Source organism: Notothenia rossii, assembly GCF_949606895.1.
Source record: "Notothenia rossii genome assembly, contig: scaffold_430, whole genome shotgun sequence".
Lineage (NCBI taxonomy): Eukaryota > Metazoa > Chordata > Actinopteri > Perciformes > Nototheniidae > Notothenia > Notothenia rossii.
Genome location: NW_027639653.1, coordinates 1 through 15,054, shown reverse-complemented (window position 1 = coordinate 15,054; position 15,054 = coordinate 1). Strand labels below are relative to the sequence as shown.

The 15,054-nt window shown below is 42.6% G+C and overlaps 1 long non-coding RNA gene across 1 annotated transcript; it reads right to left on the bottom strand.

Annotated features, from left to right (window-relative positions):
- Nucleotides 1-1,530: 1,530 nt before the first annotated feature.
- On the bottom strand, nt 1,531-9,463 carry LOC307027556. Its single transcript, XR_013804681.1, has 2 exons — nt 9,427-9,463; nt 1,531-6,239 (listed from the first exon to the last, which is right to left on the bottom strand). It is a non-coding gene; the product is annotated as an uncharacterized lncRNA (long non-coding RNA).
- Between the last annotated feature and the right edge of the window lie 5,591 nt (nt 9,464-15,054).

Below are 15,054 nucleotides of genomic sequence, written 5' to 3'. Positions count from 1 at the left end.
AGACTAAGTTAACTATCTAAACACTCAGAGTCCTTTACCTCAACTGAGCTGAGGTTATCCCGAGCTTGAATGACACACAGAGACCAATCAAGGGCTTTGATTTATGATCTGTATGACAGTGGCCATGTCGGCAGGCCACAGGCCATCATGTAGACAGCCAGTCACCCTGTGTGAGGCAGGCCACTTAACAGGCCAGAAGGAGGCGAGATCAGAGCAGGGGAGCGAGGGATCATTGTCCACAAGTTAATCGATCGCAGATGGCGTCGTGGTCACGGACGAATAAAAAAAAAAATAATAATAATAATAATAATAATTATTTAAAAAAATTAAAATAAAAAATTAAAATACCTAAATGGGTCGCGAAATATACTTGGGCGGCCGTTAATATACCTGGGCGGCCCGCCCAAGTATAGTCTATGTGTGGGAAACCCTGATATATATATATTAGTGGTGGGCATAGATTAATTTTTTTAATCTAGATTAATCTCACTGTATTCTTGGAATTAATCTAGATTAATCTAGATTAATTCCAAACATAACGTGGTGGTAATTAAAAGGCTACGAAATTAAATTATGTAATTTAAAATGACATAACGTAGCATACCTAAAGCGAAGGAGTGAAGTTCCCAGCTAGCATCGATGAGGTGTACTGTAACGCCAATGTAGTTGTCGTTGTTAACGGACGTCCAATGGTCCCCAGTCAGTGCTACAGACCTCGCCTCTACCATCTTCTCAACTTTCGTAGCTTTCTCTTCTGCGTGTTGGTCATGTATTCTCCTCATGATAGTTCGCCTCGCAGGTAGTTTGTAAGATGGGTCACCTGTGGCCGCCTGGAGAACAAGCTCGAGCCCGTCATCTTCAACCACGCTAATGGGCCTGCAGCTGGTGGCAATCCACTGAGCGAGGAGACTAGTTAGCTTGGCTGATAGAGCTGTGCTGACGGGCTTGCCTCGGTTGCACTCAAACATAGTTGTTTGACGACGAGTCTTCCCCCGCGCTACATCAGTGCTTGGCCCGGCATCTTCCGCATTAGCTAAGGGATGCTTTGCGTTTAGGTGGTACTTGAGACTGGATGAACTCCTACAGTAAACTAATTCCGCATTGCACAAGGTGCAAACAACCTTATTTTTGTCGAGGTTTCCATCGGGAAGCTTCTTAAAGATAAATTTCCCCTGAAGCAAACCCGGCGGCTTCATACCTGCTGTATCCATGTTAGCATGTCACGTTTAATGTGGCTGATTTGACCGGGGTCAGATCCATAGACCGTAGAAGAAACACAGGTCAAAGACTCGATCTCGCCCCCTACAGTGCAATTCGGCTAGGTATACATCCGCGCTAAATTATCAAGGTGAAAGTCATCATAGCTTGCGTAGTATAGACCCAGCTCCCAACCCAACTTTGAGAATAGATTAACGGCGATATTTTTTTTTATCGCCGACAAGAGTCTCACGTTAACGCAGCACGTTAACGCCGATACCGGCCCACCACTAATATATATATATATAATAAAAAAAATATTAATACAAAAAAAAAAATCAAATCAAGTTTTATTTATATAGCACATTTATAAACGATTTTTGGTCGAGCCAAAGTGCTGTACATATAATAAAAATGACCTACAGTAGAGACACTTTACAGCTAATACAACAGCACAGATTGTTCAGAATATCAGTATGAGAAAAACGACACCCTCTATCCTTAGACCCTCACATCGTACAAGGAAAAACCTCCGGAGAAAACCCACAGTTTAAAGGGAAAAATGGGAGAAACCTCAGGGAGAGCAACAGAGGAGGGATCCCTCTCCCAGGACGGACAGACGTGCAATAGATGCCGTGTGTAAATCGAAGAGATAATACATTTTTCAGCGTAGGTAGACCGAATGTTAGGAAGATGTCAACTACAATCCTGAGGGAGCCTTCAGGGAAGCAGCATGACAAGACCCAGGCAGGACCGCAGAGACTGGTTTAGCCACGACCGATCCACGACTTAATCCAGAACTCAGGATAGAGGATCCAGGACACAGGACCACAGCAAGAAGATCAGCCTCGACTCCGGATCCCGGCGTAGATGTAGACACAAAACAAGAAAAAATGTGGCTGGGTTAATCGGAACAAGAGAATGCTCAGACGCAGACGGAAGCACAAGCACTCCCTTAGAATAGGTTGAGGGCAAAGGGTAGCAAGTAAGAGAGTAAGAAACTTAGGTGGAGAGGCACACTCAGGGAACAAGGTCCCCACTGGAGCCTTAGTTGGAAATTGTTGAGAGATAGGGAGGTACGCTGTGTCTATGAATCGTAACACTCCCCGGCCAGTCTAAGCCACTCTGCAAACCGTTTCCCTCTAATAAAACCTTGAGAGGTTAGAGAGGGAAAAGGTCTTGGATAAAAGTTATTCTTGATAAGAGAAGCCTAGAAGGCCAGAGAGAAAAAGTGAGTTTTAAAGTGTTGATTTAAAAAAAAACAGGGTCTGGGCCGACCTCACATGGAGGGGCAGAGTGTTCCAGAGCCTAGGACCCACTGCTGCGAATGCTCGGTGCCCTCAGGTTTTGACCCTGGTCTTAGGCACTATCAACAGCAGCAGCAGGTAGGACCTGAACCATGCAAGGGCAGAGCCTGTGATGCCTGCAGACTGTTCAAACCGTGACAACAGGATGCTATGGTCCACAGTGTCAAAGGCAGCCGTCAGGTCTAACAGCACCAGGACAGAGCTGCCTGAGTCGGCGGCTAGGAGCAGATCATTAAAAACTCTTAAAAGGGCTGTTTCAGTACTGTGCATGGGTTTGAAGCCAGACTGAAACTTTTCGCGGATGCCATGTGTGGTTAAAAACGACTGCATCTGGGCGAAGACTACTCGCTCCAGGGCTTTAGATAAAAAAGGTAGCTGTGAGATGGGCCTGAAATTTGCGAGAATGGAGGGATCAAGATTTTTCTTTTCCAGTAGTGGCTGCACCACGGCATGTTTGAAGGCAGCTGGGACACATCCTGAGCTAAGAGAGGTGTTTACAATCAATAAAACACTTGCTCCAACTGATTCAAAAACATCTCTAAGGAAGCGAGAGCGAATGCTGTCTGAGTTGCAGTTTGTCGGCCGCAGGTGCTTGACTACATCCGAGAGAGAAGAGAGGGATACAGGCTCAAAGTGGTCGAGGACAGCAGGGCACAGAAAAGGAGCAGAATCTGGGGTAGCACTACTGTGGGCTAGCCCAAGAGCAGATGTAGTCGATGTATCGCAGAGGGTAGTCGATGGCACAATTGGAGAAGCATCACAAGGATTAATGATCGAGTTGAGGACATTAAAAATAACTAAATAACAAAAACAGGACACAGGCGCCATCTTCTTGATCTAATCTTTCCTGACAGAGTTCCACTGTATATATTTATATATATATTTTTAAAACACCTTGAATTTCAGGGGGGGCGCGGGGTTCCGTTGGCGGGGTTCCGTTGGCGGGGTTCCGTTGGCGGGGTTCCGTTGGCGGGGCGCAGTGCCCCTCCAAGACAAGGGGAAGGTAGGGGAAACACTGAACAGTGTTCTCTTTATACAACTCATTTCAAAAGGGGAAAGCCCACCTCTTAACACAAAGCCATTAAAAGCACTGCAGCCACTTTCCAGATATGATTCCACTGTATAACAGTAAGGGATTAAACATGGCCATGTAAAATGTGTTGATGGAAACTGACGTAATAACATACCTTAAAGTGGACCTATCATGCTATATTTTAATAATATAGTGTAGGACCATACCTATATAAGGTATATTTATACTTTTTATTTTTCAAAATACCAAACAGATCATGCATTTTAGCCATTCCGCATTTCGCTCAATTTAACACTGTCTTTGCATGGGCTGATTCTGTGAGGACAGCACCATCTACAGGCCTGGCATATGTACTACAACGTCTCCAGCGCTTTCGAACGGCAAAGTCCGTGGCTGTCTCCTCCTGATTGGTGGAGTTGGCCCAATAGCCGTAGCGCCACTTCTGTGACGTCACAGAAGTGTTCAAATCTGGATCAGTCTGTATATCAGATCCGTTGCAGCCCCTTTTTAAGAGATTTGGCTAAGGAGGAAAATAGAGAAGGTTGTGTTTTCTGACACTTGGTGAGTTCCCTGGAACACCGGGGACACATATTCATGTATAAAAGACGTACAAAAGTGTATTTTGCATGATAGGTCACCTTTAAGAAAAGGTGAAAGGTCATGTGTAAATATTGCAAATGAAAAGTTTAAAGAGCTCATTCATTAAGACCCAAAACTAAACAAGACTGTCCATTATTTGAGTCGTAGCTATAACTTACTGGTAAGGATTGAACACATGTTTGATGCACATTTAGAAACACAGGTCCTGGCCCAGCAGGGGTCTCTTCATCCCACACCTAATACATGGTAATCCAATATGGATAATTAAACACCACACAGGATGCAAAAGAAACGCTAGGATTTTGTGCATCTGTTGGTAGAAAAACAATACTTTAATCAGAGTCAAGTAAAACCCCAGCTACAACTAAGTGATGTTGGACTAAACCTTTTGGGTCGGACATCAACGCCCATGTGTACACTCATAACAAAATATGGCCTTTTAGCTTTTTTTTGGATGATTATAATTGTTGTCCATTGTTCTGTTGAGATGACACAATCGCATGCCCTCCCCCTCAGGTGGATCCATATTCAGTGATCTCTACAAAGCCTTTTTTTAACAGATTACTCAGACAGCTGTATTAACAGGAAGAGAGCCTGGCTCAAAGATGAGTTCAGGCAGAGTACATGACATGACTATCCTGCTAACACTCCATTAAACACTTTCTTTTGTTTTCATTTGTCTTATTAATAACAATTAAATATATGACACACTATTAATTCACACAGGAAGACACTCCTCCTCCCTGACGGGGGTCATGTTCTGCTGTACAGCGGCGTCTCAGCAGCTGATACTGACTCAGAGATTTGCTCAAAGGCACTTCAGCTGGTTCAATGCTTGATAATTCCACACAGGCTTTGTACTTGAGGGATGCAACAGCCCACAATGCTGCCATAAAATGATGGAGAGAACTATTCTGTAAGTTTACTAATCAGATTAAAGTTGATGTTCCCTAGCTGCTGTGCTGTGTTGTCTTTTAGCTGTAGTGGTTATTAACCCGTGTTGTTGTGAGTGTTATTGCCTTTGTTTCTTCAAGTTAAAGTATGGGAACATTTGCCAATCCAGATTTTGATTCTGAACTTTTTATATAAGAAGTAGTGATGGGAATTACGGTTCTTTGAAGGGAGCCGGATCTTATGGCTCCGTTCCTTTCAGAGAGCCGTTCAAAAGAGCCGGTTTGTTGTAAGGGGGCGGGGTTAATAGGTTTATCTGCAAAATAATCAATTGATTAATTAATATCAATCAATAATCAATAATGATTGACTGTATTGCCAGAAATCTACTTTTACTCAAAGAAAAATGTATAACTTGCTACATACGTCAGCCAGCCAAACTACTACTCAAGCAGCATGCGTTCTATGGAAAATGTGCATTCAGGAAAGGAAGTTCCTGTGAAGGCGAGTGGATTTATGCAGGCAGTGAACCAACGATAAAAAGAACGGCTCTCACCAAGTACGACTCGGTTCCCTTTGTTCGTAACAAAGAGCTGTTCAAAAGAATCGGATCGTTCTTGAACGTAGCACACACCCACTAATAAGAAGCACGTTCCAATAGATTTTGATTTGAAAATGTAACACCCCTAAAAACACACATGCACTAACACACACAGCCATTTGTCATAATTTCCCCTTACTGTCATGTCCCAGAGGCCATGAAACACATTTTTCCGGAACACATGCCGAATCACTCCTAAACTGATGACTTCATGTTTGGGACGCAGCACCACAGTCCCTTTGACCACAAGATCGATGACATCAGCTCTCCAAGATATAAACAACAACTTCTTTGGGCCCATACAGAGCACAGAAAAACGGTATTTGGGGATATCACATGGCATTGTGCTACATGTTGTGTTTGTCCAACTTCCCACCCGAAGCGTATCAGTGATCGTCCTGGAGGACAGAACAAAAGATGGGTCCTATCCAGGGATTTCCTCTGCTGAAGTAAAGGAAATACAGCCTTCCCATACTTCCCATCCTGCGACAAGAGTCCGAGACATGTGACACGACACCATCTGACAGGGTATCTCTCCCCGACTCCAACCAGATACATCCTCAGTGGAAAGTTGTGGGATTGCGTGGGCAGCGATTTGTCAGGAGGGGAGCTGATAAGGCAGAAAGTGTAACCATCATGAGAATATATGAACATAAGGAAAAACAGATCTGAAAATACAGTGCAAGAAATATTGAAGCAGCAGCTGGCAAGTGTTTGCTATAAGGGCTTTCTTTCAAAAATAAAAGTGTTCAAAACAAAAAGATTACAACCATTTCTGTCCTTTACAGTATTTATTAACAAGAAATAGGCATTATTTTTCAAATGTAATCCTGTTTTTTTAATTTACAGTTGATAGTGGGATAGTTAATGGTTTTTCATGCATTCATTTTTGTCTGTCAAATTAACCTGCTATGAAACATTATGGTGTTTTGAGAGTTTTTATCATTGTGCTTAAAATGGTTGTTACGGCTGTATGTATTCCCCGTTTCTTTTTCCCTTTGGTTCCCCCAGGTGTGCTGTATTGCCTTAACGAGGTTCAGACGAAGTGCACCTGGAGAAGGAAGTGCTTAAAAGCTCCAGTGCAGCAGCACAAGAGGGAGGCCTCTGGTGTGGGGACTGCTGTGTTTCTGCCTCTCATCCTAGGATGGATAATTAAACCTTTGATGTGTTGTTATAATAAATCCTATGGATTTGATGATTTTTAAAAAGGTGTCTTTTGTGTTCTATTTGGGTCAGTGGTGGAATTTTGTTAGCCCCATAGGGCCATTTTAAAGGTGGGGCGTAACAATGGTACTATCAATTTCTTATTTTTACTCTTCTATCTGACAGTTGAACTTTGGCTTCCAGTCTATTTTAAAAGTCTGGCAATATTGTTTTGTTTCACAGGAATTCATTATAGGGTAGATCCTCCCTTTAAAGGAAGGGTTTGGTTCAATGCACAGGATGTAGTGCAACATCACTCCTTGGGTAACTAAGTCTTGTAACAGACAGAGGACACTGGGTGTGACAGTGCACAATCTGCTATCAGAATAACGGCCTGCTTATTTCTCCTCAGCCAGAGCAGGTTCAACGCTGAGAAAATAAGTAAGACTGAGCAGCAGAGGATGAGTGACAGCCGGTGGGAGCAGAGACAGATGGAGGTGCTGTACCTGTGCTGCAACACGCTATACATTATTAAACATGCCTTATTTTATAGCAGATTCTGATGGAATGCTGGCTGATTCAAAAATGTTATAATAAGGTGCTGTTACTATGTAAACAAACAAAAACACCATCCGTAAGTAGAGAAACATTTATAGTGCACACAAAAAAAATCCAAAGAGAGCACGAATGGTGGCACTAAATATTTGAACTCCAAACACATAAAACGTTTCAGTTTGTGTACCACACACACAAACAAACACTCACTGAAGGCACACACAGACTCACAGACTGCTTGTGATGCCCAAGGGGTTTACTGAGCAGAATGCGTCACTAATGACATGCATCGGCCCTGCAGCAGAGAAGCTCACTAACATCAACAACAGAAGTGTGGCGACAAATTGGTTTGTCTGCCAGAAACATTGACCTTAATACAAGACTGAGGTGAGGAGGACGCAGGCGGAGGTACAGTCGGCATGGCTTTAAACCCTTAGAGCCATTTACTGTGTCCACTGTCCACTGAGTTCACTGAGAGTTGTTACCTCATCACAAAAAGGATCCGATTAATTACAAAATACAGGGGATCATTCTGATGAGGGCTGTGTGAAGGGTGATAAAGATTCAGGGCAGGCCGGGTGTGGAAGGACTCCCTTGTCGGATAAGAAAGTGCTTTGATGGTCTTTCATTGTATTCATGGTTTTAATAGTATCTTCAGGTGCCTTAGCCTCAAACTCTTCTAAGAAACCTGCAGTCAGGGTCCAAGGTGATGTCCTGTATACAATGGAATACATCCGCAATGGACACACGAGGCAAATGTGTAAGAATAACTTCACATTGGGCTTAAAATCACAGTTTCACTCTGTCTTACACCTCATTCACACCAACGGTGTTTCAGGGCCGGTTCGTAGCTGGAGCTTGAAAAGCACCGGGTTTTCCTCTTCACCCCGCAGCGGAGCAGCCTTTTAGCTCCGGAATCCGTTTCATTTCGAGCACCCAAAAATTGTCCGGCCAGAGCAAAAGCACCACATACGTCACGCTTACGTCGAGGCGGGGGCAAGGGCAGGGGCGGGATCAACTCCTGAACAAGAACAAAAAGCCGGCGTTTTATCCAGTTTGTACACAACGATGGAGAAACTTAACAAGCAGCAGTGGTCCACTGAAGAGACCAGCTACCTACTGGGAATCTGGTCTTCCGAAGAGGTACAGAGGAAGCTGGAGCACAATCGGCCATTGTTGTTATTGTTGTTGTTGTCAGCTGTGAGGGGTTTCCGCGCGGTTTGGCTTTATGAAGCAGGCACGCAAACGGTTATGTCATGACGCAAACGATGACGCAATGACGCAGCACCAGTCGGACTCTGGGCGGTGTGAAAAGAGCCGGAGCTAAACCGAAGAACCGGTTCTGAACCTGAAAAGCTCTAGCACGGAGCTTGAACCGAAGTTGTGTTGGTGTGAATGAGGTATCTGTGAAAGTTTCACGTATTGCACCTCTCACCACACAAATTGTGAAGGAAAAAAACGTGAAGAGCAATGCTACAGCAATGCTTGGGGCAAGGCAGTATTTAAACTGAATAATATGGCAAAAAAGCACAATAGTGCTGGAACCTAATGCAGTAACTGACACAAATTATTTCAAACCCAATATAGGGAACTCATATGCGTCATGTCCAGAGTTATATTTTTGTTCATGTAAGCAAGAGGTTAAATTAGCAAATGTAGCCCCATAAATGCAACATGACTATTTATGACCCAGCAATAGAAGAAATCAACAAACCAGAGATTAGCACCATAGTGGTCCTGAGGGTCTAGTGTCGCCACACACATAGCTCACACTCCACCACCACTCAACTAGTAATGTACTCAAATGCAAAACAAGTTTATGGCGCAAGCACGGTACCTACAAATACAATCTATCAAGTCAATGTGCTACAACACACACATTGCAAAAAACAACAGTGACTTCCAAACATCCAAATGAAGCACACTAAATCAATTAAAACCATGACTAACGACAACAAAAAACATCAGAAACACAAAATGAAGACCAAACTGGGCAGTGCTGACACAGCGTTCAGTGGCAGTAAGGATGAGAATCATCGTTTAGTACACAAGCTGACCCAGATAGAGGCAAACAACAGGACAGCACAGTACATACTCACGTCAACACCCGGATTCCGCCACCAACCTCAGTGCTGCCAACAGTGATTTGACACGGTCTGTGTGATGTGACAATACCATGGTGTGTGTGTGTGTGTGTGTGTGTGTGTGTGTGTGTGTGTGTGTGTGTGTGTGTGTGTGTGTGTGTGTGTGTGTGTGTGTGTGTCCACAAACAGGAATAAGGTTTGGGCGTGCCTGATAAAATAGTGGCAGATGATGTTGTAAATGCAGATCAGATCAGAGAGGCAATAAAGCATGTTTCCTGTACACATCGGGCCAACAGGAGTTCATATTTGCACACATACAAGCACAGAGCATATTTGTATTTAATGGAATCAATTGTAATATTCAATGGATCACTGCAATTGAATATGAACAGACTTACTTGAATGTAGACGTACATTAATTACTAATAAGTACTTTAAAGATTAAAATGAACCAGATTTGATTGTTTCAGGCTTTTAAATGTAAGAATGTGATGCTTTTTTTGGTCTCACTTGATGAATAATTATGGGTATATATTTACACCTTGTGCTTTAGTGTATTGTGTTGGTCATTTCCCACTGTTTAGTGTTTACCAATGTCATAGACTAAATGGCTGATCCAGGAAAAAGCCTCAGATACATTTAATATTGAAAATAATCACTTGTTGCCACCCTTCTTTCCAGTTAATACACAAACTCTGTCAAAAAAGTGGAAAATTATCAGTAAAATCATGAATGTTTTACCAAACTAAATGTACTATTACTGCTGCAATTTATAGCAGATGCCTATTAATTGACAGTAGCTACAACAACCAATGACATTTATCAATATGTTTAACCCCATCAACTTAACTGGTTATGTCCAAATGAGCCAACATTAGAAAGAAAATATATAATTACTGATGCATAAAACAATAATTATAGTTACATTTACTGTCTTGAGGTTTAACCTGATATAGCATCTGGGTAACACATCAATCAGCCCCTTATCTGCCACACATCACACAAGCATCTACATTCAATAAACCGGTTAAAAGGTGACATAAAGCGCTATCGTATTCAGAAGTTTCAACATTAGCTCATCCAACCAACAAAGTGCAACCAGTACTACCGCATTTTATTTATCACCCACAATGCTTTTCAGCAGCACAGTACCGACAGCAACATGCTGTGCCCATGCTAAGAATTCAAAGACAGTTATCACAGATGCCAAACCAGCGTGATTTATTACACAAATGCCAGCTACTGTGTTATATATATATATCTTTCTACACAATGATTACAACATGCTCAGTGAAAGTCACTCAGAATGAACAAAGCACACCGTTGCAGGATTCAGGGCTGAAACTGAGCGAGGTTTTATGTGAGTGTACGTATGAAAGAGTTATGTTGCTCAGTGGGACTTTTATAGCAGGGTAATAAAAACAGCAGAGAAACATGTCTCAATGGAGAGAGGAGAGGAGAAGAAAAGATCAGGTAGCCCCATGGATTTAGATATTGTACACATGCAATACATGAGCTTTCATGAAACTCAGAAAGAGCATTTTCCAGATCCCCACACAGTGAGGGGAGCAGCACTTATAAAGGTTTTCACGTTGACACACACACACACACACACACACACACACACACACACACACACACACACACACACACACACACACACACACACACACACACACACACACACACACACACACACACACACACACACACACACACACACACACACACACACACACACACACACACACACACACACACACACACACACACACACACACGTAAGGTCTGTTCATATTCAATTGCAGTGATCCATTGAATATTACAATTGATTCCATTAAATACAAATATGCTCTGTGCTTGTATGTGTGCAAATATGAACTCCTGTTGGCCCGATGTGTACAGGAAACATGCTTTATTGCCTCTCTGATCTGATCTGCATTTACAACATCATCTGCCACTATTTTATCAGGCACGCCCAAACCTTATTCCTGTTTGTGGACACACACACACACACACACACACACACACACACACACACACACACACACACACACACACACACACACACACACACACACACACACACACACACACACACACACACACACACACACACACACACACACACACACACACACACACACACACACACACACACACACACACACACACACACACACACACACACACACACACACACACACACACACACACACACACACACACACACACACACACACACACACACACACACACACACACACACACACACACACACGTAAATATGTAAAATGACAGTCAGTTAATTGAGTAGATTAAGTGACCTGGAAGAATTCTAATCTAATCTCCATATTAATTCATGCCCTCAGGCAACAGGGGATGCCCCCCCTCCCTCCCTCCGTCTCTCTCTCTCCTTTCTCCCAAAGCAGTGGCTGCATACTCTGGCTAGCAGCCTGGGAAAAACAGCATACCAAGCTAGTGCCATTCACTGATCACAATGGCAGCATTTCATTAGTCATCAACAGTACATTTGCCAATTAAGACTGATGAATGAATGAGAAATACTTTATGCATCTAACAATACATGGGTAGAATAATCAGATTGTTGTATTCTGTTGTTAAAAAGAACAGATTGTTGGTATTTAGTAGGGATGTAACGGTTCACAAACATTTCGGTTCGGTACGTACCTCGGTTTTTAGGTCACGGTTCGGTACGTTTTCGGTACAGCAGAAAAAATTATCACAAAACATAACTTTTATTTTTATTTTTATTATTATTAAACTGTGAATAATCACTCAAATAAATACAAAATATAATAAAATAAACATTAAGGTGCAGCATTTCGATGAACTGAAATAATCTGTATTTGAACTGTACTGTACTAGTACCTAAGCAGCCAGTTTGACATTATGACTTGCTTGTCATTATATTTTCATGTTTTTTTTAAACGAAAGGGCAGATCTGCTGGCACTAACAATGTCTCCTGCTGTGGAGAACACCCTCTCGCTAGGGGCAGAGGTAGCAGATACAGCCAGGTAGCGCTTTGCTAACATGGCAACATAAGGAAAAGGATATTTGGCGTTTGTAATAGCTTTGGCTCGGTCTGAACTTTTTGCAAGTGGTGGAGGCTTAAATGCAAGCGGGAGTTGGGTTTGCACTTCTTTTGATACCGGTGATATTCACGTTCGGGTGATGCCTTTTCAAATGAGTGTGCAAGTTTGATGTATTGCCAGCCGCGTAACCAATTTTAGTTGAACAATGTCGACAAACAGCTTAGGTTCGGTCCACCTGTCTTTGTCCGTCATCCTTGTACGTAACTGCGAAACCAAAATGTTCCCAAACCGGAGACTTTTCGAGCTCAATTTTATCTGCGTTCGCCATTTCCTCAAAATTTGAACGCATCCCTCTGACCAGCTCTCATAGTATGCCTCTCGTCCAATGAAATTACTTGCTCGCTCTATGACGCGTTGAACCCAATGTCAGCAAATTACTCTGAATGCTGCGAGGCAGCACCTGAGATTACTTCCAAGAAGTTGTTCACGTTCTCAATTTTTTCCGTTTAACATTATATTCGTTCGGTACACTTCGGTACACACGTGTACCGAACCGAAGGGCCCGTACCGAATAATTTCGGGTACGTATACCGCTACACCCCTAGTACATTTTCAGCTCATAAACTTAAAGACTGGATAATGACATCAAATACAAATATATTAGGTGTCATTGTTCATGAACTCTCCATATGATTAAAGCCTGATAATGTGGTGGAGTTAAAGCACCACTGTCAGCTTTATATTTTCTTGATCTCAAAGGTTTGAACCACAGAGAGAAACTTTAATAGGGTGACGACCGCGGGGATCAAAAGAGCAGCTGTCTTTTTAAAAAGCTAATTTGGCCAAAAACTTGGCACCTCTCCCTCTGCCCTGGTCAAAGGCTAACCCCGTCACCATGGTTACTCTTACTCCACACTTAATATCTATGCAAACGGCTTCTCGCTGCAATGGGAAGACCCACTGCTGACCGGGTCTGACACTCCGCCAGGGACTGCCCCCTCACACACACACAAAAACACACACAGAGACAGAAAGGCCTTTGTAAACACAAATATTATCAACCAATGACATATGGATGCGCATACACTTTCTCAAGCCGGACAAAAGTCAGCTGTGCTTCACGTCAGGCCGGATGCTTTCAGTAATTCAACAACCCACAAGAGTATAATAAAGTTATTCTAACCCCACCCTGCTGGGACGTCTGGCTCTCGCAACCAAACAACTGCGGAATCTAAACAGTCAGCCCACACATGCATCACATCATACAGCACCCTGACTGTGGACGCACAACAGTACGAAACAAGAGACTCTTCATATTCGCCTGACTTCTTCAGAGTGATTAAAAAAACAAAACATTAAAGATGCAGATCAGCAGTGCAGCTTGTTGCAACTTTATCAAGATCACCCATATCATGAAAGCATCAGTACCCCCACCACAACTCATACTGTGTAGTTTCAACTTTAAAAAACAAGCATCCAACAGGTAAACAGCAACCATATGTGTCTACATAAAGCAACACAAATTAATCTTAGTTTGGTGTTTTTTCATAATAGTTCATAAATATTTCATAATATATTATTATATACCTTTTAAAATTCCCTTGGAATTGCTCATGGGTGGGGAAGTAAGTCTGAACTTCATTCAAATGTTCTTAAACTGTGCCTTTGACCTTTCTATTTTGAGAGTGTTGACCTTTAATGGACAGTCAGAGAGTCAAACGGAAGCTTTCCTAGCTCATTAGCTTTGTTAGCTGTCTAGCTTGTTAACTACGACCTTTAACTTGATCTGTCCAAAGGTAACACAATTTAAAAAGGTGGATATTTACTGTACAGGGATGACATTGTGATCAATTACATTTGTTTACATGTAACTCTTGGTAGAAAAAGCAAATAAACAAATACACATTAATGTTAAATGCTATCTTTGAAGGACTGTAAAGTATGGCTGTGTAATTATATTGTCAATCAAATGATATCCTCATTATGTTTTTCATCTGGTTTCATTGGGCGTAACAGACACGTACACACAGGCTGGTATGCTCAGGCAGGGCTTATAATTCCGTCCAATTTAGCGGGCCTCGGTCCCTCTGACCCAACCCAGAACGGCATGCTCTAGCAAGCCAAATTAAGGACAGATGAAGTCAAAGCCCAGAGAGAGACAAGCTAATCCAAGATAATAAAATGAAGCCAGCTTGTGCGCAAACACACACGTCCTCTCGAACAAAAGGAAAAACATTGGCGTCCAAGACCCAATCAATGTGCAGTGCAGAGGGAGAGTGGAGCCACATGTTTTTGATAAGTCCTCTAGCAGAGCAGGGTGAGGTAATGATGAAGTCATTTCTGTCCTCTGGACAGGTTCAAATTCACCAGGCAGTGTGCGTTTTAAATGGCTTTAGGCACAGCAACACGCACATTCTTTCTGTCTTCTTCTTTGGGGTGCTACACAGTTAAGAAAACGACTCTACCAATTGAAGTAGCAGTCCGTCCAAAGGCCAAATAACAGCTGAAGAAGAGGCAATATATGCATCTCATATTTTTCAACATAACTGCTGTCCCTCAAGGAACCCCCAAAAAACGACATTCACC